Consider the following 25369-nt stretch of genomic DNA (forward strand, 5'->3'; position numbering starts at 1 on the left):
GAAACGAATTCGACCAGGAACCATGAGGCTGCAGGTTCGATCCCTGGCCTCGATCAGTGGGTAAAGGATCCAGCGTTGCCGTGAGCTGTGGTGTAGGTCACAGATGCCGCTGGGATCTGGCGTTGTTGTGGCTGCAATGTAGGCCGGAGGCTACAGCTCCAATTAGACCCCTAGGCTGGGAACCTCCATATGCCAGGGGTGTGACCCTAAAAAGACAAAAAGACAAAAACAATAAATAAATTTAAAAAAAAATGATGCTGTATGAGGAAAAAGCCCCATAACATGGCATTCTGGAACCCCTCTGAAAGAATAGCCACTGCTCTTTATAGCTCTTTGACAAAAAAAAAAAAAAAAAAAAAAAAAAAAGGTCTCTGGCTATAATGAAGAAAAAAAATAGGGTGAGGGTATGGAGGGACGTGAGATTCTCACCCTTGGGGCAGGAACTGCCTGAAACAGTAGTGACTGGGTCAGGAGTGGCCCCTCTAGTCTGAGCCGAGTTCTCAGCTGGACAATTTGGATGCTCTGTGCCTGTTTCTTCCCCAGCTGGGGGGAGGCTGTCATTCACAGGCCATCTGCTGGATTCTACCGGTGAAGATAGTGATTAATGACTCTTAGACTGGGAGTTCCCGTTATGGCGCAGCGGAAACAAATCCGACTTGTATCCATGAGGATACGGGTTTGATCCCTGGCCTTGCTCAGTGGGTTGGGATCTGGCGTTGCCTGTGGCTATAGCATAGACTGGCAGCGGATTTGACCCCTAGCCTGGGAACATCCATGTGCTGTGAGTGCAGCCCTAAAGAGCAAAAAAAAAAAAAAAAAAAAAAGGACTCATGGGCTGTGCACTGCAAGCACAGCTACACACACCCCCCCTCCTCCAGTGATGGGGTGGGGTGGGGTTAAAATCCTGGAGCTGGATCCTTGCCGGACTTTGAGGGTTCTATGCTGAGAGGCTGCCAGGAGGCCTGCAGAGATGTCAGGAAACGTACAAGTGGGGAACTGGGGTTCTCGGGTACAGCACGTTTTATTCAGTGAGGGAAAGTAGTGCTGGGTCATATGAATAAAGCCTTCAGATTCCGTGGAGGGGGCTATTTAATTCCCTCTTCCTTACACTCTAAACACAGCCAAAGGCATTTGGAACTTGGCCCACATTGATCTTATCATAGGTGACAACGAAACCTGGGCCACCCCAAATCAATGAATCCCCAACAAGGCACAATTGGCTGTTGGGACTTGTCTGAAAAATTGTGACATTGCCACTGGATAAATATTCATTGTGTAAACACATCCATATTAGTGGCTAAACTATTACCTTCCCAGTGAGGAAGCTTTTTCTGATTAATCTTCTAAATGGAGACTGAAAAATTTGTCCTTCCCAGGTGCTGAGGGTACTGATGTGGTGACAAGATATAGGGTCTGATCCAGCAATGTCTGGCTTTGATCCAGCCCAGGACTCCATGGTCAAGGTCTGAGAAGGGAAGAAGGACAGCTGGGATGTGAGTTTGGGAAGATGGGCTATGCTGAGGAGGAGACATGTGACTGTGGTGGATAGAAAAGTGGTCCCCAAAAGATATGTCCAAGTCCTAACCTACAGAACCTGCAGATGTGACCTTGTTTGAAAACTAGTCTTCGCAGGTATAATTATGTTAAAGATATTAAGATGAGATCATCCTGGATATGGGGGGAGGGAAGAATCCCATGACTGATAACTACCCTTGTAAGAGAAAGGAGAGGGGGATTTCAGACAAAGGGAATAAAGTCGTAGGTCGGGTGAAGATGGAGGCAGAGACAGGAGTGATGCTGCCATAGCTAAGGGGCTACCAGAAACTGGAAGGGGCAGGAGGGATGCTTTTCTAGAACCTTTGGGGAGAATGTGGTCCTGCTCTCACTTCGATTTCAGACTTCTGGCCCCTGGAACCATGAGAATCAATTTCTGTTGTTTTATGTTTTTTTTATGACCAGGTTTGTTGTCATTCGTTACAGCAGCCCTAAAAAACAAATTCAGTGAGGGAGATCTGGAGAGGAAGAGCTGGAAGATAGAAATATGCAGAAGTCAAGTCAAGAACAGCCACAGGGGCTGAGGCAGGGAGAGGCAGAGGCTGGTGTAACGGCTTCTCCCTCCCGTCTTAGTCCCTGGTCGTCACAACAGAATGCCATACACTGGATATCTTAAATGACAAAAATTAAGTTTCTCACAGTTCTGGATGGCATTTGAGGGACTAATTAAAAGACAGTAAACTATAGCTGAGGAAGGAGAAAATGATGGGTGGAGAAAGGCAAGATGGTGCTATCAAGGTGGAAGCCGGATGTGAAGACTCTCTTCCTTCCACTCGTGCTCAAAAGGTAGCAAGGATCATACATAGACAACACACGCCCAAATATACATGGACATGAATGCATGCACGCACACACACATAGAGTCCAACTTATCAGTGCTCTTAATTCCTAGAGCAATCATTTCATTACTGGGTTGCTTTGTTCTTTGGACTTCAGTGTTCTTTGTTTAGATATGGCCCATTCCCCTATGACATGTGGCAGACAAAGGGTGAAGTATTAATAGTCCTCTCAGTGGTCACTCTTTGGGACATCCTCCTCTCTTTCTTTCTTTTTTACTTTCTTTCTTTCTTTTTCTTCCTCCCTTCCTTCCTTCCTTCCTTTTTTCTTTCTTTCTTTTCTGGCTATACTCATGGCATATGGAAGTTCCCAGGCTAGGGGTCACATCAGAGTTGCAGCTGCCAGCCTATACCACAGCCACAGCAATGCCAGATCCCAACCGTGTCTGTGACCTACACCACAGCTCATGGCAACGCCAGATCCTTAGCCTACTTAGCGAGGCTGGGGATTGAACTCACTTCCTCATGGATATTAGTTGGGTTTGTTACCGCTATGCCACAATGGGAACTCCCTCCCTTTTTTCTTATATATATGTATTTACAATCCGACATTCTTGGCAGTGTGAGATGATCCAAGGTTCTCAAAACCTTTGAGTGTACAACAGTATCAATAGTGATGACTTTCAAGTATGATCCAGTGGTATCCTTGTCCAGAGATGGAAAAGTCATTTAAGATACTCCATGACTTCCTTTCAGTGTTATGTGCGTTGATGTGGGCCCCCTTAAATGTCACTGTGTTTTGGGTTGAACCACATTGGAGAGAAGCATAAAGATGGAAGAAGTAAATTGAAAAAGGGTCTGTAGAAACAGATTTTATACCACAAAATAATCAATTGTTAGGTGTTGGAAAAATATAAATGTTGCAAACAGTGTGTTTTATATGCTGCTTCCAAGAATGAAAATATGCCAAGTCTGGGGGAAAAGGGTTGGTCGGTCAGATTTCTGGATGGCCCCTTCCTTTAGCTCTTACTACTGTTGTGCTGCTTTACAAGCAATAACCCAGTCACCAAAGGGGAAAGTCTGAACAGAGACCTGGAAGGATAAGCCAACTTGAGGACTAATAATTGCCTTGTTAAAAAGTGAAATGGAGTTACTGTGGATTTTTAAGGTAAGTAATTAAAATGTACTTTTTAAAAACAAGTTTCTAGAAACCAAGAATTTCCCCAAATTAAGAAGTAACTGAATGAGTAGTTTTCAGAAATGCAGTCTCCCTTTGTAGCCAAATTATGAAATGAGAGGAAAAGGCATGATGTTAGATGGGATATGAAATAGAGGTGATGCTTCCAGATGTTTTATTTTGTTTTGTTTTGTTTTGAAACTCCTGTCAAGGCAGCTATCCTCTAGACAATGTTACCAATGGCCTGTGTGCCTATTGTTTCACAGTTCTAGGGGATAGAAGTCCAAAATCAAGATGATGGCAGGGCCATGTTCTCTCTGAAGGCCCTAAGGGAGGCTCCTCAGGTTGCCCGCAATCTTTGGTGTTTTGGTTTGTAGTCTCATGTGATCACATAGCATTCTTACCATGTGTCTGTATCCACACTTCCTTCTTGTTATAAGGATGTTAGTCATTGGATTAGGCCTACCCTAATCCAGTATACTCTCATCTTCACTTGGTTGTATCTGCAAAGACCCTATTTCCAAATGAGGTCACATGCACAGATATTGGAGGTTAGGACTTCCACACCTCATATCACCATGAAGGCAGAATGCCAGAAGTTCTTTGTTAATTATACAAAATGGTATTAAGTATGGTTACATACTCAAAATAAAACTACCCAGAATAAGATCAACTTCTGGTGTGACAGCACAGGGAGCTCTTGAAAAACTATTAAAAAACCCCCAACAGTTTAAAGCTTCTGGAAGTGGTGCTAATGGGGGGAAAAAACCAGCAAAGGAAGAATCCTGTATTCAATAAAGTTTATATAAAAGTTTGGTAAGAAAGGTGAGAGCTTGTGGTATTTGAACCAAAACCACTTCCTCCCCACTCCCAGTTAAGGGGGGTAGAGACTCGATTCCAGAATTCTACAGCCAATTACACATGATTCCTGACTCTGCCCCTCCCAGCACATGGAAGGCTTTCTTCGCCAGAGGAGCAGGATGGCAGTATTTCTCATCCTGTCCCTAGCTCTCTATTGCTGAGACTAAGTTCCAGAAGAGTGTGATTGAGAGGTGGGGCTTCCTTCTGGTGGACTGGAGGGTCTACCTCCACAGAATGCTGAGAGGACAATGGCCCTGATCACCTTGCCTTGGCTTGTGAGGTGGTAGTTCCATGCTGAAATACACAAGCTGGGAAGACCTCTGGTTTCCCTAATTCTCCACCGAGTGCTCAGCTCCTAGAGTGGGGGCATCACTCAGAAAGGAGCTTGCCATTGTCTCCGCCCCCAGCTCCAGAGTCCTGGGTCAGATACTTCACTAGAGTATGGGGTTAGGAAAAGGCGAAGAAGGGGGTCATAAAAAAGGATAATTTTCAATATTTCCCCAAGGGAATTGAATTCTTTTGCAACAGTGCTTGAAAAAAGTAAAGCCTAAGGATGCTTTCAAAAAACTGTGGAGGTTATGGTAAAAGGCAATTGGGAGGAGATTCAAAATATAGGCTAAACTGTAAGCCTACTAGTTTGTGGGAGAAAACTCAGAATAAGTCACTAGGGAGGAGTCCTCCTGGGATGAGAATATTAATCACTGACCTTAGAAACTATTCCTTCAAAAGAGTCACAATTTGATCAGATTAGTTTGTAGAGCAATTTATGTTTCAGGGCATTGTTGGAAATAATATAGCAATCAGCCACCAATTAGTGGAGCCTAAAACCTGGATGTGGTCAGAAAAGGAGTGGCTGAGAATTCTAGTAAGACTGCTGTCATCCAAGAATGACAGCAGTTATAATCAAAGCTGTGCTTCTTTGAGAAGAAATATCAGAGGCTTAACACTATGGGAGGGAAAATAGATTTCAAGAAAATAAACCAGCTGGTCACTAAACAAATAAGCAATTAAATGACAGTAACAAGAATTGGAGGATGGGGAGAAGACCAATATGTAGAACTGATACATTAAGTCATCTAAAATTCCCAGTTTCCAACAACAACAAAAAATAAGACATGCAAACAAATACAAAACTATAATGCATACAATTGAAAAAAAAAATCAGGCAAAGAAACTGTCTGTGAGAGTGACTAGTGATATATTCATCAGAAAAAGACTTCAAAAGATCCATTTTAAACAAATTCATAGGGGTAAAGGAAACCATGATTAAGAAAGTAACAGAGGAGCTCCCTTTGTAGCTCAGTGGTTAATGAATCTGACTAGGAACCATGAGGTTGTGGGTTCAATCCCTGGCCTCGCTCAGTGGGTTAAAGATCAGGTGTTGCTGCGAGCTGTGGTGTAGGTTGCAGATGCAGCTTGGATCCTGTGTTGCTGGCTCTGGCATAGGCCGGCAGCTACAGCTCCAATTAGATCCCTAGCCTTTGAACCTCCATATGCCTAGGGAGTGGCCCTAGAAAAGGCAAAAAGACAAAAAAAGAAAAAAAAAAAAAAAGGAAGTAACAGAAAATATGATGACCATGTTTTAGATTGATAGAAAATGTCAATCAAGACAGAGAAGTCATAAAAAGGAATCAAATGGAAATTATGGAGTTGAAAGGTACAATAACTGAAATAAAAAGATTCACTAGAGTTCCCGTCGTGGCGCAGTGGTTAACGAATCCGACTAGGAACCATGAGGTTGCGGGTTCGGTCCCTGCCCTTGCTCAGTGGGTTAACGATCCGGCGTTGCCGTGAGCTGTGGTGTAGGTCGCAGACACGGCTCGGATCCTGCGTTGCTGTGCCTCTGGCGTAGGCCGGTGGCTACAGCTCCGATTCGACCCCTAGCCTGGGAACCTCCATATGCCGCGAGAGCGGCCCAAGAAATAGCAACAACAAGAACAACAACTAAAGACAAAAAGACAAAAAAAAAAAAAAAAAAAAAAAAAGATTCACTAGAGAAACTCAACAGTAGATTTGAACTGCCAGAAGAAAGAATAATGAACTTGAAGGTAGATCAACTATGCAAGCTGAAGAACAGAGAGAAAAGAAGTACACCAACAAACATGTACTGGGAGCACCAGGAAAAAAAAATAAGAGGAAGGAGCAGAAAAAATATTTGAAGAAATATGTGACTGAAGACTTCCCAAATTTTTTGAGAGATATTGGTCTGTAGTTTTCTGTAATGTCTTTGTCTGGCTTTGTTACTAGGGTAATGATAGCTTCATAAAAATAGTTAATGAGTATTTCCTCTGCTTCTATCTTCTGAAAGAGCTTGTAGAAAAATTGATATAATTTCTTCCTTAGATACTAGGTAGAATTCACCAGTGAACACATCTGGACCTAATGCTCTCTAATTTTAGGAGATTTTAATTATTGATTCAATTTCTTTAACAGATTGAAGTCCATTCCAATTATATGTTTCTTCCTGTTTGAGTTAGGCAGACTATGTCTTTTAAGGATTGGTTCATTTCTTCTAGGTTATCAAATTTGTGGACATAGAGATGTTCATAACATCCCCAATTTAACTGAGAAACAATTAACCTACGTATTCAAGGAATTCCACAAACTTTAAGTAGATAAATACTAAGAAAGTCACAAACAGACAAACCATAGTAAAAACGTTGAAAGCACCAAGAGAAAACTGCTTTATTAGTTACAAGGAAACCCCAATAAGATTAAGAGCTGACTTTTTCAGAAAGCATTGGGATAACATAGTCAAAATGTTCAATGAAAAAACTGTAAACCAAGAGTTCTATGTCCAGAAAATTTATCTTTAAAAGAATGAAAGTGAAATAAAGACTCTGCCAATTAAACAAAATTTGAGGAGATTTGTTGGTAGCAGCTCTACTTAGTAAGAGATAATAAAGTTTTTCAGACTGAAAGCAAATGTCTCCAAATGGTAATTCAAATTCACATGAAAAACAAAGACCACAGGTAAAGGTACTTATGTGATCATAAAAGATAGTTTGAATACACATTTTTACTCTTCTTCTCTTAACTGATTTTAAAACACTGGTATTAAAAAGTGTATATAATGTCTTTTGGGGCCTATAACACACAAATATGTAGAGTGTGTATAATATATCTGCCAATAATAGCATAAAGGAGGTGGGTGGGAGAGAAGTTTACTGAACTAAGGAAATGTCTACAAATTGTAAAGTAATAATTATAATGATGTATTATTAGGTTTGTAACATTAATAGATCTAATATGTACAAAAATAATATGACAAAAAGAGGGGAATGAGGAGTATGACTATGTAGAAATAATGTTTTTATGTATCAATGAAATTAAACTACATAAACCAGAGGCCAGTTCTGACAAGATAAGATGTATATGGTCAGTCCTAAAACAACCACTAAAAAAACTTTAAAAATATAATGGAAACATCAGTAAAGAAGTTAAAATATGACATTAGGAAATATTCACTAAATAGAAAAAAACAGTAGAGAAGGAATAGAGGAACAAAAAAAATATGAGACATAGAAAACAAAAAGCAAAATGGCAGACATAAATTGAACTATATCAATAATGACTTTATACATGAATGGATTAAACAATTCAATTAAAAGATAAGAGATTATCAGACTAGATTTTAAAAATGTTCCAATGATATACTGACTATAGGAGGCACACTTTAGATTAAAAAAATACAAGGAAATTGAAAGTAAAAGAATGAAATAAGATACATCATGAAAACAAAAACCACATGAAAACTGGAATGGCTATACCTCCTATTCTTTGGTGAGAATGTAAATTGTTGCAGCCTCTACAGAAAACAGTATGGAAGTTACTTAAAAAACTAAAAATAGAGCTACTAGGAGTTTCTATCCTGGCTCAGTGGTTAACGAATCCCACTAGGAACCATGAGGTTTCGGGTTTGATCTCTGGCCTTGCTCAATGGGTTAAGGATGCAGCATTGCCATGAGCTATAGTGTAGGCTGCAGATGTGGCTTGGATCCTGCGTTGCTGTGGCTCTGGTATAGGCCAGCAGCTACAGTTCTGATTGGACCCCTAGCCTGGGAACCTGCATATGCCACGGGAGCAGCCCTAGAAAAGGCAAAAAAAAAAGACACATAAATAAATAAATAAATAAAAATAGGGCTACAAGATGATCTAGGAATCCCAGTCCTGGGTATATATCTAGAAAAAATGAAAACTCTAATTCTAAAAAATATATGCATCTCAATATTCATAGCAGTGCTATTTACAATAGCCAAGACATGGGACAATCCAAATGCCCATAAAAGACAGTTGTCTTAAGAAGATGAGAGATACATACACACACATACACACACACAATAGGATATGGCTCATCTGTAAAAAACAGTGAAATAATGCCATTTGCCTCAACATGGATAAACCTGAAGAATATTGTTTTTAGTGGACAAGTACTCTATGATATCACTTATATGTGGAATCTTAAAAAAACAATAAAAGTGAATCTGTATACAAACCAGAAACATACTCACAGCTATAAAAAACAAACTAATAGTTACCAAAGGGAAGGGAGAGGGAGGCAGAGACTAATTACGAATATGGGATTAAAAGATATAGACTACTATATCTAAAATAAATAAGCAATAAGATTTGCTGTATAGCACAGGGAGTCATATTCAACATCTTATGATGAAATATAACCTGAAAAAAAGTACATCTGAAACAAACACAATATTGTAAATCAAATATACTTCCATTTAAAAAAATAGAAATAAAGGGAGAAATAGAAAATTCAACAATGATAGTTGGGAACTTTAATACCTTGTTTTGATAATGTATAGAACAACTAGAGAGAAGGTGGACAAGGAAATAGAAGACTTGAACAACACTATAGACTAATTAGACCCAAAAAGCATCTATAGAACACTCCATCAAACAACAACAGAATACACATTCCTCTCAAGTTCACATGAGATATTCCCCATGGCAGACCATATGCTAGGCTCTAAATCCACCTTAATACATTTAAAAGACAGAAATAATACAAAGTATGTTCTTTGACCACAATGGAATGAAAGTAGAAATCCATAGCAGGAAAGAAACTTGGGAATCACACAAATAAGTGGGAATTAAACAATACACTCCTAAGTAACCAATGGGTTAAAGAAGAAATCAAAAGGGAAATAATAAGAGTTTAAGATGAATGATAATGAAGACACAACATACCTAAACTTATAAGATGCAGCTAAAGCAGTTCTTAGAGGGAATTTTATAGCCATAAATGCCTATATTAAGGAAGAAGAAAGATTTTAAGTCAATAACCTACCCTTACATCTTAAAAGCCTGGAAAAAGAGGAGCAAACTAAAGCTAAAGCAAGTAGAAAAAAGGACATAAAAAAGATTAAAGCAGAAATAAATGAAACACAATAAAGACAATCATTGAAGCCAAAAGCTAATTCTTTGAAAAGATTAAACAAATTGACAAAACTTTAGCTAATTTGACATAATAGAAAGAGAGAAATCTTGCCATTTGCAAAAACATGGATGGATCTACAGGGTATTATGGTAAATGAAATAAGTCAGACACAGAGGGACAAAAACTATATAGTTTCATGTATACATGGGATCTAAAAACAAAACAAATGAACAAACATAACAAGACAGAAACAGAGTTTTAGACACAGAGAGCAAATAGATGGACCAGAGAGAAGGGGCCGGGGGGAGGGGGGAGGAACAGGTGAGGGGGATTAAGAGGTACAGACTTCCAGCTGCAAAATAAATGTCACAAGTATGACGCAGTAAGGGGAATATAGTCAAATAGCTATGTGATCTGTATATTGTGACATATTTTACCTAGACTTAGTGTGGTGATCATTTTGAAATGTATAGAAGTATCAAATCACTATGATGTGTAAGAAATGAACACAGTATTATAGGTTAATTAAATTTTAAAAACAAACAAATGCATAGGAAAAAAGATCAGATTTATGGTTACCAGGGGCAGGGAGTGTGTGGAGGGGGAATTGGATGAAGATGGTCTAAAGGTACAAACTCCCAGTTATAAGATAAATAAATACTAGGGATGTAGTGTGCAACGTGATAAATATAATTAACACTGCTGTGTGTTATATATGAAAGTTTCTAAGAGAGTAAATCCTAAGAGTTTTCATTGCAAGGAAAAATATTTTTCTATTTCTTTAATTTTGTATCTATATGAAATGAATGTTCACTAAGCTTCATGTGATAATCATTGCATGATGTATGTAAGTCACATCATTATGCTGTACATGTTAAATTTATGCCATATAGTTCTGTATGTCAATTGTATTTCAATAAAAGTGGAAGAAAAAAGAGAGAGAAGACTCAAATTACTAAAACATTTCTTAAAGAGAGAATATTACTATTTTGATGGAAATAAAAAGCATTATAAAGGAATCCTATAAATTACTGTACTCCAACACATTTAGTAACTTAGATGAAATGAACAAATTCTTAGGAAGGCACAAACTAATAAAACTGACTCAAGAAAAAAATAGGCAATCTGAATAGACCTATGCCAAGTAAAGAAATTGAATTAGTAATGGAAAAAAAAGGCTACTAACAAAGAAAAGCTCATGCCTAGATGGCTTCATCAGTGAATTCTATCAAACATTTAAGGAAAAATGAATACCAATTATTCACAAACTCTGTCAAAAAGTAGAATAGGAGGAACTATTTCTCAATTCATTTCATGAGGCCAGTATTATTACCCTGATACCAAAACCAGATAAAGGCATCATAAGAAAACATAATTAAATACCAACATATTTTATGACTATGGTCCCCCAAATCCACAACAATTTAGCAAACTAAACTCAGTAACATACAAAAAGAATTATATGCCCTGGAGTTCCCGTTGTGGCTCAGTGGTTAATGAATCCAATTAGGAACCATGGGGTTGTGTGTTCAATCCCTGGCCTTGCTCAGTGGGTTGAGGATCTGGCGTTGCCATGAGCTGTGGTGTAGGTTGCAGACACGGCTTGGATCCTGCATTGCTGTGGCTCTGGTGTAGGCTGGAGGCTACAGCTCTGATTAGACCCCTAGTCTGGGAACATCCATATGCTGCAGGTGTGGCCTAAAAAAAGACAAAAAAAAAAATTTCACAGGGAATCTGTAGGATACCAGAATAGCCAAGACAATTTTTTTTTAAGGGCTGTTCCTGCAGCATATGGAAGTTCCTTGGATAGGAGTCTAATCAGAGCTTCAGGTGCCAGCCTACACTACAGTCAACAATGCCAGATCCAAGCCTTATCTGTGACCTATGCCATGGCTCATGGCAATGCCAGATCCTTAGCTCAATAAGGGAGGTCAGGGATCAAACTCACATCCTCGTGGATACTAGTCAGGTTGTTAACCCACTGAGCCACCCACAACAGGAATTTCCATAACTATCTTGAAAAAGAAGAACAAACCAGGACGGCTCACACTTCCTTATTTCAAAACTTACTACAAAGCAATGCTAAGACAATTTAGTACTGGCACAAATTTCAGAATAAGCCCATACATCTATGGTCAACTTGCTTCTGACAAAGGTGCCAAATTCATCCAATAGGGAAGAATAGTCTTTTAACAAACGTTGCTGAGACAATTGGACTGCCACATGCAAAAGCTTCAGGTTGGATCCTTTCCTCACACCGCATACATTAACTGAAAATGGATCAAAGACCTAAATGTGAGGTTGAAACTATAAAACTGTCAGAAGGAAACACAGAAGTACGACCTTGAATTTGGCAAAAGAGTCATAGATATAACACCAAAATAAGTAGCAACAAAGGAAAAATAGATAAATTGAACTTCATCAAAATTATAAACTTTTGGGCTTCAATAGACACTATGAAGAAAGTGAAAAGACAGCCACAGAATGGGGGAAAATATTTTAAAATCATATATTTGAAAAGGGACCTATATCTAGAATATATAAAGAACACTCACAGCTCAATAATAAAAAGCCAAATAACCCAATTAAAAATTAAGCAAAGGATCTGAATAGCTATTTCTTCAGGGAAGATGTACAGGTGGCCAATAGCACATAAAAAGATACTTGACGTCATTAATCATCAAGGAAATATCAGCCAAAACAACGAGATACCACTTCACCTCTATAAGGAAGTTTATAATCAAAATGCCAGATTATTGCAAGTGTTCATGAGGATGTGGAGCAATTAAAACCCTCATATTCTGTGGTTAGGCATGTAAAATGGTGCAGCCACTTTTGAAAGAAATCTGGTACTTCCTCAAATAATTAAACATAGAGTTACCACATAACCTAGCATTCCCATTCTTAGGTATATACCCAAGAGAAATAAAGCTATATAACATCATAGAACGTTACACATGAATGCTTACAGTGGTATTACTCATAATAGCCCAAAGGAGAAAACAACCCAAATGTCCATCAATGACATATGAATAATAGAATATGTTATAACAATGCAATGGAACACTATTCAGCCATAAAAAAGGAATGAAGTACTGATACTTGCTACTCCATGGATAAATCTTGAAAACATTGTGCTGAGCGAAAGAAGCCAGTTACAAAAGATCTCATATTACATGATTTTATTCTTATGAAATGCCCAGAAAAGGAAAATGTATAGAAACAGAAAGTAGATTAGTGGTTGCCCAGAGGTGGGAAGGTAGGGCTGGCAGATAGGAGGTGATAGCTAATGGGTATCACATTCCTTTTTGAGATGAAGAAAATGTTCTATAAAATTGGCTGTGGTGATGGTTGCATGTATCTGTGAGTATACTTTTGAATGCCATATTTTAAATGGTATTGTTTGTGAACTATATCTTAATTAAGCTGTTAAAAAAAAACTGCCTAGAGTAAAAAACACAGCCTTGCACCAGAGCCTCAGCAATTTTTTTTTTTGGTCCTTTGTATTTTTAGGGCATATGGAGGTTCCCAGGCTAGGGGTGGTATTGGAGCTGTAGCTACCAGCCTATGCCGCCACAGCCATAAAAACATGGGATCTGAGCCATGTCTGCAACCTACACCACAGGTCACAGCAACACCAGATCCTTAACCCATTGAGTGAGGCCAGGATCAAACCCGTGTCCTCCTGGAGCCTAGTCGGGCTGGTTAACCACTGAGCCATTATGGGAACTCCCAGAACCCCGGGAATTTAATGCACCCTCCTACAATAAAGGCAGGACTGTGTAGGGCAACCGTCTGTGAAATCCCAATAAATTGGAGTATTGCTGAAGATAGAAGAGGGAGTTTTGTTTGTTTGTTTTCCTTTTTAGGGCTGCACCTGCATATATGGAAGTTCCCAGGCTAGGGGGTCAAATCGAAGCTGCAGCTGCCAACCTACACCACAGCCACAGCAATGCAGGATCTGAGCCACATCTGCAACCTCAGTTGCAGATGGATCCTGCATCCTCATGGATACTAGGATACTAGTCAGGTTCGTTACCCCAGAGCCACAACAGGAACTCCCAAAGAGGGTGCTGTTTTAATGCCACTTCCTGTTATTGAGTATGCCCTCAATGTGCTTTGGGGCCCTCCACCTACCCTCTTTTCTTTGTTTTCCTCCTATGCTATAATTCTTCCTCCACTAAGCTCTGCAAAACCCGAAGCAGGCAATCGAATGGGATCCAAAGAGTCATGATTCTGAGGACGGGGGAAAGAAGACCCATTTCATTTCCCATTTGCTTGATGAAGGCGTGTTCATAGCAAGAGCTGGTTGTGGTGATAGAGACTGGTCAGCAAAGAACAGAAGAGCCATCTCAGATCCTTCCCATTCCCCTCAACTCTCCCACAATTTATAAGCTCTGTAGTTTATTTGTAATTTTAAATCCCCTTTCTTCCTTTTCTTTTGCTTTATATAATGCACATTTATGTTATAATAGCCCTGATTTTCTACAATAGGCTTTTATGTGTGCTTTTGATTCAAGCACAAAAAGCTCCCCTCCAATGTAATAAATAAATACCCAGCCATTATTGTACTAAATCATTCACCAACCTCAAACACACTTGGACTCAAATGCACTGCCTTTCCTCCCTGCTTGAGTTCACCAGCACATCCCCTCCCCCAACCTCATTAAGGAGCCTGAGAACAAGTCACTCCGCATTGTGGACAATGAGTGTGTTCTCACTATTTTGAATACAAGTAAGTTTGCTTTTGGAACCTGTCTCGTTGCTACTCCCACTGGAGACCATGCATTGCAACTCCTGGATTCTGGGTTTGGATATGCCATGAATTTATTTGTAGGCTGATTCTGCCTGGAACATCTCTACTGTAAACAGGCATCCCCACTTACACCCTCAGGTGCTGTGGGGCACTTGGAGAGGAAAGTCTACTTGGATCTGTCATGTGGGTTCTTGTCCCCGAGACATGTCATGCTTCTTTTTATCTCTGACCCTGAACTCATTTTGGCTTCTGATCTTTCGTATATACCACGGTCCTCGTCTTCACAAAAGGAGCCACTAGATCAGTACACATTCCTAATTTTCCTACCTTTTCCATGGGGGAGATATAAACTTTAACTGGTTTAAACTACCCCATTTGGGGGTCCTCTTTGTTGCTTGACCTAAACTGTATCCTGTGTTTCTGTACATGGATAATGCTTGGGCCCAAGCTGATGACCACAAGGGATGCCATCTACCCAGCTAAATTTCAGGGGTTCTGCCATTAAAGAAAGAAGGGGGAAATAGATATCAGCAAACATGATACTTCACATAAAACAACTTGAGTCCAGGTGTAGAGTTAACCAGAAGTCCAGAACCTCCTGGGACTGCTTCTTTGATTTGTCTGAGGTCCTCAAAGATGCTTCAGTGTTGAGTCCTCACTCTTTCCTGAGCGCAGATTCACACAGAGGCTAGAGAGCTTTGTTAATGCAGCACTGAGCACAGGTTTCTTTGTGTGTGTGTGTTTTGTTTTGTTTTGTTTTGTTTTTACAAAAGCCGAGAGTTGGGGCTTCCCTGGTATCTCAGTGGATTAAGAATCTGGTGCTGTCACCATTGTGGTTTGGGTTGCTACTCTGCCTCTGGTTCAACCCCTGGTCCCTGGACCTTCTAAATGCCACCAGCAGCCAAGAATTGTACTCTTAGTCTAGTTCTACATATATAGAGCACTGAGAGCAATATTTATTTTTGAGTACAACTTCCTTCCTTCTTTCCTTTCTTCTCTTTCCTTCCCTTCCCTTCCCTTCCTTCCTCCCTTTCTTTTGCTTTTTAGGGTACACCTGTCGCATATGGACGTTCCCAGGCCTAGGGTCAAATTGGAGCTATAGCTTCCACGCTACACCACAGCCACAGCCACTGGGATCTGAGCTGAGTCTGTGACCTACACCACAGCTTACCGTAATGCCGGATCCTTAACCCCCTGATCGAGGCCAGGGATCGAACCCACATCCTCACGGATACTAGTCAAGCTCGTTACCACTGAGACACAACAGATACTTTTGAGTGCAGGTTTCTTTAGCAGCTGTGGCCCATGCCTCCCCACTACTGTTGCTGCCAATGACCCTTGGAATACTGACCACTGGCAGACCTGTCCCCAGTGATTGTCAGAGGGAGGGATGCTGTTCTCTGCACCACTGACCAGCTCTTCCCCTTAATTCTCCCTGCTCAGGAGAGGCCAGACTGTACCTTTTTATGAGCATTTACTGAAGTTTGAGAAAAGTGAGATGAAATACAACCAGGAAGAGAACTTTTTCAGTGAATGCAGAGCACAAGCCTGGAACTTTTTTTTTTTTTTTTTTTTTTTTTTTGTCTTTTTAGCCATACCTGTGGCATATGGAAGTTCCTAGGCTAGGGGTCTAATCGGAGCCAGAGATGCCAGCCTAGACCATAGCTCACGGAAATGCCAGATCCCCAGCCCACTGAGCGAGGCCAGGGATCACACCTGCACCCTCATGGATGCTAGTTGTCGGGTTTGTTACCCCTGAGCCATGACAGGCATTCCCTCTGGGATTCTTTATCAGGCTGCTCCCTCCTCCTGCCATCAAAAGTCCCATGAGCATCTTCATCCTTCAAACTCTGGGCAAAATGCCTCTGAGAATCTGGGGAGGAGGAAATACATAAGATCAACTTAAAGGTCTACTTCTGGAGCCCAAATTTACTAGAACATCTCTCTTTGGGGTGGTGATAACATCTATTTCCTACAGAACCACCCTCAGGGTATGGTATTAACCCATAGCCCCAGTAAGAATGCCTTACTCATCAGACGGAACTGGCCCCAAAGTCTGGAGTACTGTATTGTAAGAACCATCGCCTGAAACAATCGTGGCACAGCCTAAACGAATCCAACTAGGAACCATGAGGTTGGGGGTTTGATCCCTGGCCTCACTCAATGGGTTAAGGATCCAGTGTTGCCATGAGCTGTGGTGTAGGTCGCAGATGCAGCTCAGATCCTGCTTTGCTGTGGCTCTAGTGTAGGCTGGCAGCTGTAGCTCTGATTAGACCCCTAGCCCGGAAAACTCCACATGCCATGGGTATGGCCCTGAAAAAACAAAAAAGACAAAAATAATAAAATTAAAAAAGAAGCCATTTTCCTTTCTTTTCACAGGACTCAGATTTAGGCTATAGATCTTAGCTGGCAAGCCAGGGTCCATGCTGTTCCCTGCATGTCTCTACCTCTCTAGATGCAGCGTCTTTATCAGTTAGGATGTGTTTGACTGCCAGTCCATCCTTTCACTCACAGATTCCAAGTTTGGCACTGATCTTACCTTAGGAGGTAAGAGGGAGCAGTAAGCCATATAAATAGTCCAAATAAATGGGAAATCTGCATTCTGAGATTGGCCTTCTGGTATTTCCATCTGCCTAACTCATGGTGATCATTTTTCTAACAATAGGACTGGGGGCGGGGGTGCAGGGAGCAGATATGGTGCAGTTTAGGGAGAAGGTGTGTCTTTCTGGACCTAGAAACTTGTATAGCCTGGAGCACCTTCTTGGTAATAACAGCGAGCGAGCGAGTTGGGGAGTGGGTGGGTGACAGCCACTGTACTCTCCAAAGAACGAACGACCAAGAGCCACGTAAATGATCCTTTCGCAGATTCACCTATGGAGAACTCTGCCTTCTAAAGTAATAATGCCCCAACCTGATACATTAAAAATTTGTGAGATTGCTCCGAGATTCTAGAAACAGGAAGATGTGTTCTAGCTGCAAAAGGACAGCCCTGGGTGTTGCCCAACTTCATGTGGGATTTTATCCTTATTTTTATGACACCAGGGTAACGAAAATGTTCATCATTTAGAAATGCAAAATGGGAGTTCCCATCATGGCACCGCAGAAACGAATCCGACTAGGAACCATGAGGTTGTGGGTTCAATCCCTGGCCTTGCACAGTGGGTTAAGGACCTGGCATTGCTGTGAGCTGTGGTGTAGGTCATAGACTCGGCCTGGATCTGGTGTTGCTATGGCTGTGGTGTAGGCTGGCAGCTGTAGCTCCAATTGGACCCCTAGCCTGGGAACCTCCATATGCTGCAGGTGTGGCCCTAAAAAAGCAAAAAAAAAAAAAAATGAAGTGATATGACTATTTTTAATGAGGGTTTCTGCTAATAACGGACTGTGATGATCTCAGTAGATCCTTAGCGAATCTGAAGCTCCATGTCACTGGAATCTCCAATATTTATTTTAGGTAAAGATGGAAACTCACTTTTTTTTTCTTTCTTTTTAGGGCCCCACCCATGGCATTTGGAGGTTCCCAGGCTAGGGGTCTAATCAGAGCTACAGTTGCAGGCCTATACCACAGCTCACGGCAACACCAGATCCTTAACTCACTGAGCGAGGCCAAGGATAGAACCTGCAACCTCATTGTTCCTAGTTGGATTCATTTCTGCTGCACCACGATGGGAACTCCTGAAACTTACCCTCAACTTCATAAATGCTTTATATATTTGGAATTATGCCTTCTCTTCTGTTTGATGGTGCATGTTTGTATCATGTGCTTTGTTCCTGTACCAGGAAAGGTGGGCTCATTTGTTATGCATGGGAATTAACTTACTATCTGAACTTGGAATTTCTTGAGCTGGAGTCTTGACCGTGGAAACTAGTGGAAGAATATATCTTTGATGGTGATGATGCTTTTAGACAAAAGAACTGGAAAAGGGAAAGATGCAATGGAAGAGATTTTGGGCCTGAGAAAGGAGGTTCTTTTCTATTTTTAGCTGCAAATGTCCCCATGTAATGGAAGAGGAAGCCTCTGAGGACCCCATGATGTAACACCCAGCAGGGAGATGCAGGTCTTACTCTAGAGAACTCTGCTTCCAGGTCCTGGAAAAGCAGGAAGGAATTTTCTCTCTTTGGATATTTTTGTTGTTGTCAAAAAATCAATCAGAAAAACAGAAAAGTAGAGAAAATAAACAGGCATCTAAGAATCACCCATACTCAAGGAATAGAGGTTAACATTCAGATAGATTTATTTCTGGGAGTTCCTGTCATGACTCAGGGTTAACAAACCAGACTAGCATCCATGAGGATGTGGGTTCGATCCCTGGCCTCACTCTCTGGGTTAAGGATCCGGCATTGCCATGAGCTATGGCGTAGGTTGCAGATGTGGCTTGGATCTGGCATTGCTGTGGCTGTGGTGTAGGCCTGCAGCTGCAGCTCCAATTTGACCCCAGACCGGGAACTTCCATATGCCACAGGTACAGCCATACAAAGAAAAAAAAAAAAAAGAAAAGAAATCTAAAAATCTGATTCTTTGGTCTCTGCACATGGTTCTGTTCAGGTAGCCATGAGTAGAAGCAGGTGACAGAGTGGGTCGAAGGGTAACTTATGTGTGAAGAAATTACTTAATATCTCAGGATGTCACCAGCATCCTAGGCTGCATGAGTTCCGGGCATTCAAGGGCATGTGAACATTTTAACACCAGCCATTTTTCTGCTCAAGAAGTGACACTGTTCTCTTCCCTGTAGTGTGAACATATTTAAAAGTCCAGTTTCTGCTTATCACATAGCAAACTCTGAGGAAGAGGACATGTATGATGATGATGAGATGAATTTTGTTCTGTTTGGAAATATAACAAAAGTATTTCTAGCAAGAAGAGAAGAGAAAGAGAGGGAGGAAGAGGAGGAAGAGAAGGAAGGGGAGATGAAGGAAGAAAATGAAGGCAATTAGTGTGCAAAGAAAACTCATTGTGTTTGGATGGCTTAGGGGGGCAGAGGTGCTGTGGGGAGAGACTAAATATATTGTTGGGAGAAATGATGCCTAGACGTTGCTGATAGTCTAGAACATGGACCAATGGCCATGTCACTGCTATGTGGAGAATGAGGTTGGGCAGCTTCAGTGTCCCAGTCCCAGTGAAACCGAGCCCTATGGGGCTTCTGTTCTGTGCCTCCCATTTCTTGTTTTTAGGAAATGGGCCTCCTTCACCCTTCAGGCCCTTCCCTGAGTCCCAAGGAGCAGGTCTAGAGAGTTGCCCATCAGGGAAGGAAGGGGAGACAGAGAGGATGTGTTTAGGTCATATGGCACAAGGCAAAGCCCTTGCTGTCCATTTCTCTCCCCAAAGTTTCCCTAAGGCTGTAATCCCTGGGAGCTTCCTCTCAATCATGTTTGCCTATCTTGAATATTGCCATTATTACCATGTGAGTTTTAGCCTGTGATAGCAATGGAAAGTCTTAGCAAGGAGTTCCCATCTTGGTGCAGTGGAAATGAATCCAACTAGGAGCCGTGAGGTTGTGGGTTCGATCCCTGGCCTCGCTCAGTGGGTTAAGGATCCAGCATTACCATGAGCTGTGGTGTAGGTGGCAGATGTTCCTCGGATCTGGTATTGCTGTGGCTCTGGCTTAGGTCGGCAGCTACAGCTCTGATTGAACCCCTAGCCTGGGAACCTCTATAGGCCATACCCCCAGCCCTAAAAAGACAAAAAAAGAAGAAGCTCAGAATGAGAGTGGGGAGAGAGTGGGGGCCGGTTGTGGGGAGGGTTGCCTGGGAGCTTGGTAGAAGTGCAGACTCTGACCACTGACAAGACCACCCCCATCTGAAGGTGAGCACTAACACGGTTGGAGTAGTGCTGTCTACAGCAGTAAAGCAACAGCACACACTTCCTGCAGCCCTGCAGAGAGGCAGCCACCTCAACGATCAGAAAACATTGGGGATGGGGAATGAGAGAGGGAGAGGGAGAGAAAGGTTAACAAGTTAAGGGAGTTCTCTTTGTGGCTCAGCAGGTTACAAACCTGCTAGTATCCATGAGGATGCAGGTTCGATCCCTGGCCTCGCTCTGGATCTGGTGGTGCTGTGGCTCTGGCATAGGCTGGCAGCTGTAGCTCTGATTCAACTCCGGGATATGCCACAGGTGCAGCCCTAAAAGCAAAAAATCCCTGGCCTCACTCTGGTTCAACCCCTAGCCTGGGATTTTCCATATGCCACAAGCACAACTCTAAAAAGAAAAAAATAATAATAATAAGTTACAATGAAGGCAGGAGGTACAGAAAGGCAGCAAAAGTATCTTCCTGGAAAGGAAGTTCAATGCACGCACCTTCTGCAAGACAGACCACTGAAGATGTCATTAAGTTTTTCCTCCTCCCTCCCAACCCTCAAGCCCCAAAGAGATCCTGTGACCTGAGGACAAACCTGGTTCAAGTTCTTAGCATCTTGTGACTCTTTCAATGCGCTGCTTTGCTGAAGTCGGGGTGGAGACTGGCAATAAGAGTCATTGAGTTTCCGTGTGCTGCCACTGCTCACTAAGTCCAAGTGGTTGCATGGGGAGTCCTGAGGGAAAAGGGGGGGAGTCTGTTTTTTTAAGGGCAGCCCCACAGTATATGGAATTTCCCAGGCTAGGGGTCCAATTGGAGCTGCAGTTGCCAGCCTGCACCACAGGCACGGCAATGCCGGATCCCAGCCACATCTTTGACCTACACCACAGCTCATGGCAACCCCAGATCCTTAACTCACTGAGCGAGGCCAGGGAGCTAACACACATCCTCATGGATCCTAGTTGGATTCTTAACCTGCTCAATCCCAATGGGAACTCCCGGGAGGGGCGCTTAAGACACCATTTGCTAGTTGCGAACGTAAGAAGGGAAGCCTCTTCCACCTAATCTTGATTCCCAACCTAAATTCCAGACGTTGTGAAGGACAAAGTAGATGCATATTCAGTGGAAGATAATTTTGCACGCAGAGTCTCAGTACTCTGCCATTTGCTCGCAGCCTGTTACCTTAGATACTTACTTCAAAGCACTGGATGGTGTGTTGAGAAGGAACTACTACTCGCAGAAGCCTGGTTTTACAAAGGAAGTGTGGGAAAGGGAGCGTGGAGTTCAGAAAATGGATGACTCAGGCCCCTTCAAATAGTGCCCAGAATACCCACGCTCCTCCTCATTTTGTGGAGCTGGCAATGTCCATCAGGAGCTGGCTTTTTGGTGTCCTTATGTGACAACTTTCTTTTTTCCCTGTGTGTTTGCTTCATATCTTTGAAAATTGGAAGTTATTTGTTATTTATTTACTTAAACTCAATGCATTTTATTCCATTTATAGTAGTATAATGATCATCACAACCCAACTGTGTAGCATTTCCATCCCAAACCCCCAGCCCATCCCCCTACCCCCTAACCTGTCTCCTTTGGAAACCAGAAGATTTGCAAAGTCTGGGAGTCAGTAACTGTTCTGCAAAGAAGTCTATTGTGTCCTTGTTTTAGATTCCACGTGTAAGTGATAGCATATGACGTTAGTGTCTCACTCCCTGACTAACTTCGCTTAGCATGATAATTTCTAGGTCGAGCCCATGTTACTGCAAATGCCATTCTTTCTTTCCTTTTAATGGCTGAGTAATGGCTTTTTTCTCCTAATATTATGTTTGTGAGGTTTGTCTATATTGCTGGGTGTAGCAGTAGTTTGTTCTTTTTTTTTTGGCTCTGCGGCAGTCCGCTGCCTGAATATACCATTATTTATCTGCTGTTGATGGAGGAAATAATTTCAATACAAGTTTTGAACACTTTCAGCTCAGAGTCAGGAAGACACTGTCATGAGAATATCTTACTACTACAGTTATCCTTCCAAAATGGTGCATGTAGGAAACACCATGAGAATAATTTTTCCAGACCCAGGCCTGTTCCTGCCACCCTTCAGGTATGAGGCCAGTGACAAAATGTCACCGTGGTGACAGGTAGTAGAGGATGATCACAAACGGGAGGGCAGAAGTTGCCTTTTAGGAAGGAAATGGAGATGGATCTGGGAGCAGGGCCGAGGAGCTCAGGGCCCTGCTGGCAGCAGAGAAGAGATGGTTGGGGACCTGCCCACCACCCCACAGAAAACGCAAGATGGTGACACCTGGTGACACCCTAAAGATTCTTTCCATTTCGCTTTTGCTTTCATCAGAGGACCTTGAAAAGTCTTTTAGAGATATTAACAAGGTCCTCATGGTCAGTGAGTCGTATTGTTCCTGTTTTACAGATGGATTAATGCCTAAGATTATAAAATGAATGAATGAAGGCGTCCTGATGCTACAAGCACATTGTTTAGGTATTCAGCAGAGGCAATGGAAAAAATCCCTGCAAAAGGAAAGAAAAGCAAATTTCTTTGGTGCTCTTTGGAATGTTGTCCTTGGCACTGTTTCATCGGTAAGATGCGCAGAATAGCGCTCCCACTTGTTTTGTAGAGTTTCTGAAAAGATCAAAAGAGGAAAAAGGGGAGTTCCCATCATGGCTCAGCGGTAACGAACCCGACTCCCTGGCCTCACTCAATGGGTTAAGGATCTGGTGTTGCCATGAGCTGTGGTGTATGTAGGTTGCAGATGCAGCTTGGATTTTGTGATGCTGTGGCTGAGCTGTAGGCGGGCAGCTGCAGCTCTGATTCCACCCCTCGCCTGGGAACCTCCATATGCCGAGGGCGTGGCATGAGATATTAGTGAAAATTAAAGGATACGTCTTGTGTCGTTGTGTCCATTCCTCTCAAAACCTTTCCAGGGATTAGAGTGTCACCTAATGACTGCACTGCCAGCTGCAGCAACGCCCCACCCTCTCCTTTCCATCCAGACTTTTCATTATCCTGCGTGACGCTTTCTACTCACCTGGGTTCCCAAGTGCTAGCCTGGGAGCCTCTGCAACTGCAGGCAAAGTTTCTGTGGTCCTTGGCGAAATGTGAATAAAGGCAATGGGGTGGGTTTTTTTTCGACAAAGCCACATTTACACAACTGGAAAAAAACTGTCCTTAATTCTGAGCAGTGCCCCCCCCCCGCAACTTTGGGGCATGAACATGCCGTTTGAACATCATTTGGCTTTAAGATGATGGTGCCAGTGAGTGATGGCTTTTTTTTTTTTTTTCCCTTCATGTATTTGCCTGGAATATGTACAAGTTGGCCACCTTCTGTAAGTCCTGCAGGATTTTTTTTTTTTGGACATTTTATTGGTCCATGAAATTCCAGTCTGGGAATGACTCCTAAATGTTCTATTCCTTGCTTTCTGCAGGCCCGAACCTGTGCCTACAGGAAGCAATGACGTGTGTATACTAGACCCTCTATGTGACTCCAATGAAGAGAGAAATTCAGGCTGGGTGCCTCTGACTTAGGGGGCAGCCTTTGACTTAGGATGCAGCCTTTCCAAAGTTCTGGCAAGCATGTGGGCATCAGAGCTCTAACCAAGACGTGCCAGCTGCCCTGGAGCAGGAGTAAATGTTCAAGGGTGGCCTCTCCCCAAAGGGTTGGTGCAGGGAGGGACTTGCTTTGTCCTGCTGCCCAAGGCCAGAGTCTGTTTCCAGCATTCAGAGTTAGAACTGACAGAAAATAATATTTTGAATGATTATTAGGAGTTAATTCAATCTACACTGTATTCACTAGAAATGTGGCCCATTACCTAGGGATTTATGGGAAGGTCCAAGACGCTAATGGGCATTTATAGTGTTGTTTCTAGGAAAGATGCATTCTGAGTTTCAAATCGATAAATTCAAATCAAACAGGGCCCATTCAATAGACCCAACTGAATCTAAGAACAGGTATTAGCATTTCTATCCTGTGTTCTTAGGTGTTAGCTCCACTCCTAGTGAGTCCCCCTGAGGCAGATAGAAAGATGCTGGGTTCTAGACCTGGAGATCTTCTGGTTAGCCACCGGCCACATGTGGTCCGATCTGTCCACATGTGATGGGCTCTAAGTATATAGTACACACTGGGGAGTTCCCATCATGGCTCAGCAGTTATGGACCCAACTAGTGTTCATGAGCATGTAAGGTTCAATCTCTGGCCTTGCTAAGTGGGTTAAGGATCTGGCGTTGCCATACGCTGTAGTGTAGGTCGCAGACATGGCTTGGGTCTGGCATTGCTGTGGCTGTGGTGTAGGCCAGCAGCTGCAGCTCTGATTTGACCCCTAGCCTGGGAACTCCCATATGCCATAGGTGCAGCCCTTAAAAAAAAAAAAAAAAAAAAGCAAAAAAATCCCCACTGAATTTCAAAGATGCGAAATAATGTAAAATATTTCACTAATAATTTTTTAAATATAGGTTATATGTTGAAATAATATTTTAGAAAGCTTGTTTAACTATATAGGCATACCTTGGAGATATTGCTGATTTGGTTACAGACCAGGGCAATAAAGCAAATTTTACAATAAAATGAGTCACATGAACTTTTGGTTTCCCAGCACATGTAAAAGATTTGTTTATACTGTACTATAGTCTAACTGTGCAATAACATTATGTATAAAAAATTTCACACCTTAATTTAAAAATTCTTGCTAAAAAATGCCCAAAGAATTGTAATAGTAACATCAAAGATCCCTGATCACAAATCACCATGACAAATACAATAATGATGGAAAAGTTTGAGGTATGAGAGGGTTACCAAAGTGCGACACAGAGACACAAAGTGAGCAAGGGCTGTTGGAAAAATATTGCCAATAGATCCTCAATCTATGAAAAACTGCAATATCTATGAAGTGCAATAGATCAAAGTAGAATAAAAGGAGGTCTGGCTATAGTATTAAAATTAATTTCACCTGTGTCTTTTAAGTTCTTAAAATGCAGTAAGAAAATTTTATTTTGTTTTACTTATATATTTATTTTTGTCTTTTTAGGGCTGCACCTGCGGCATATGGAAGTTCCCAGGCTTG

This window comes from Sus scrofa, chromosome 10 (assembly GCF_054392235.1).
Source record: "Sus scrofa isolate SSC_HxYL_T2T_F1_AM1 chromosome 10, Sscrofa_HxYL_maternal_Yorkshire_Landrace_v2.0, whole genome shotgun sequence".
Taxonomy (NCBI): Eukaryota; Metazoa; Chordata; class Mammalia; order Artiodactyla; family Suidae; genus Sus; species Sus scrofa.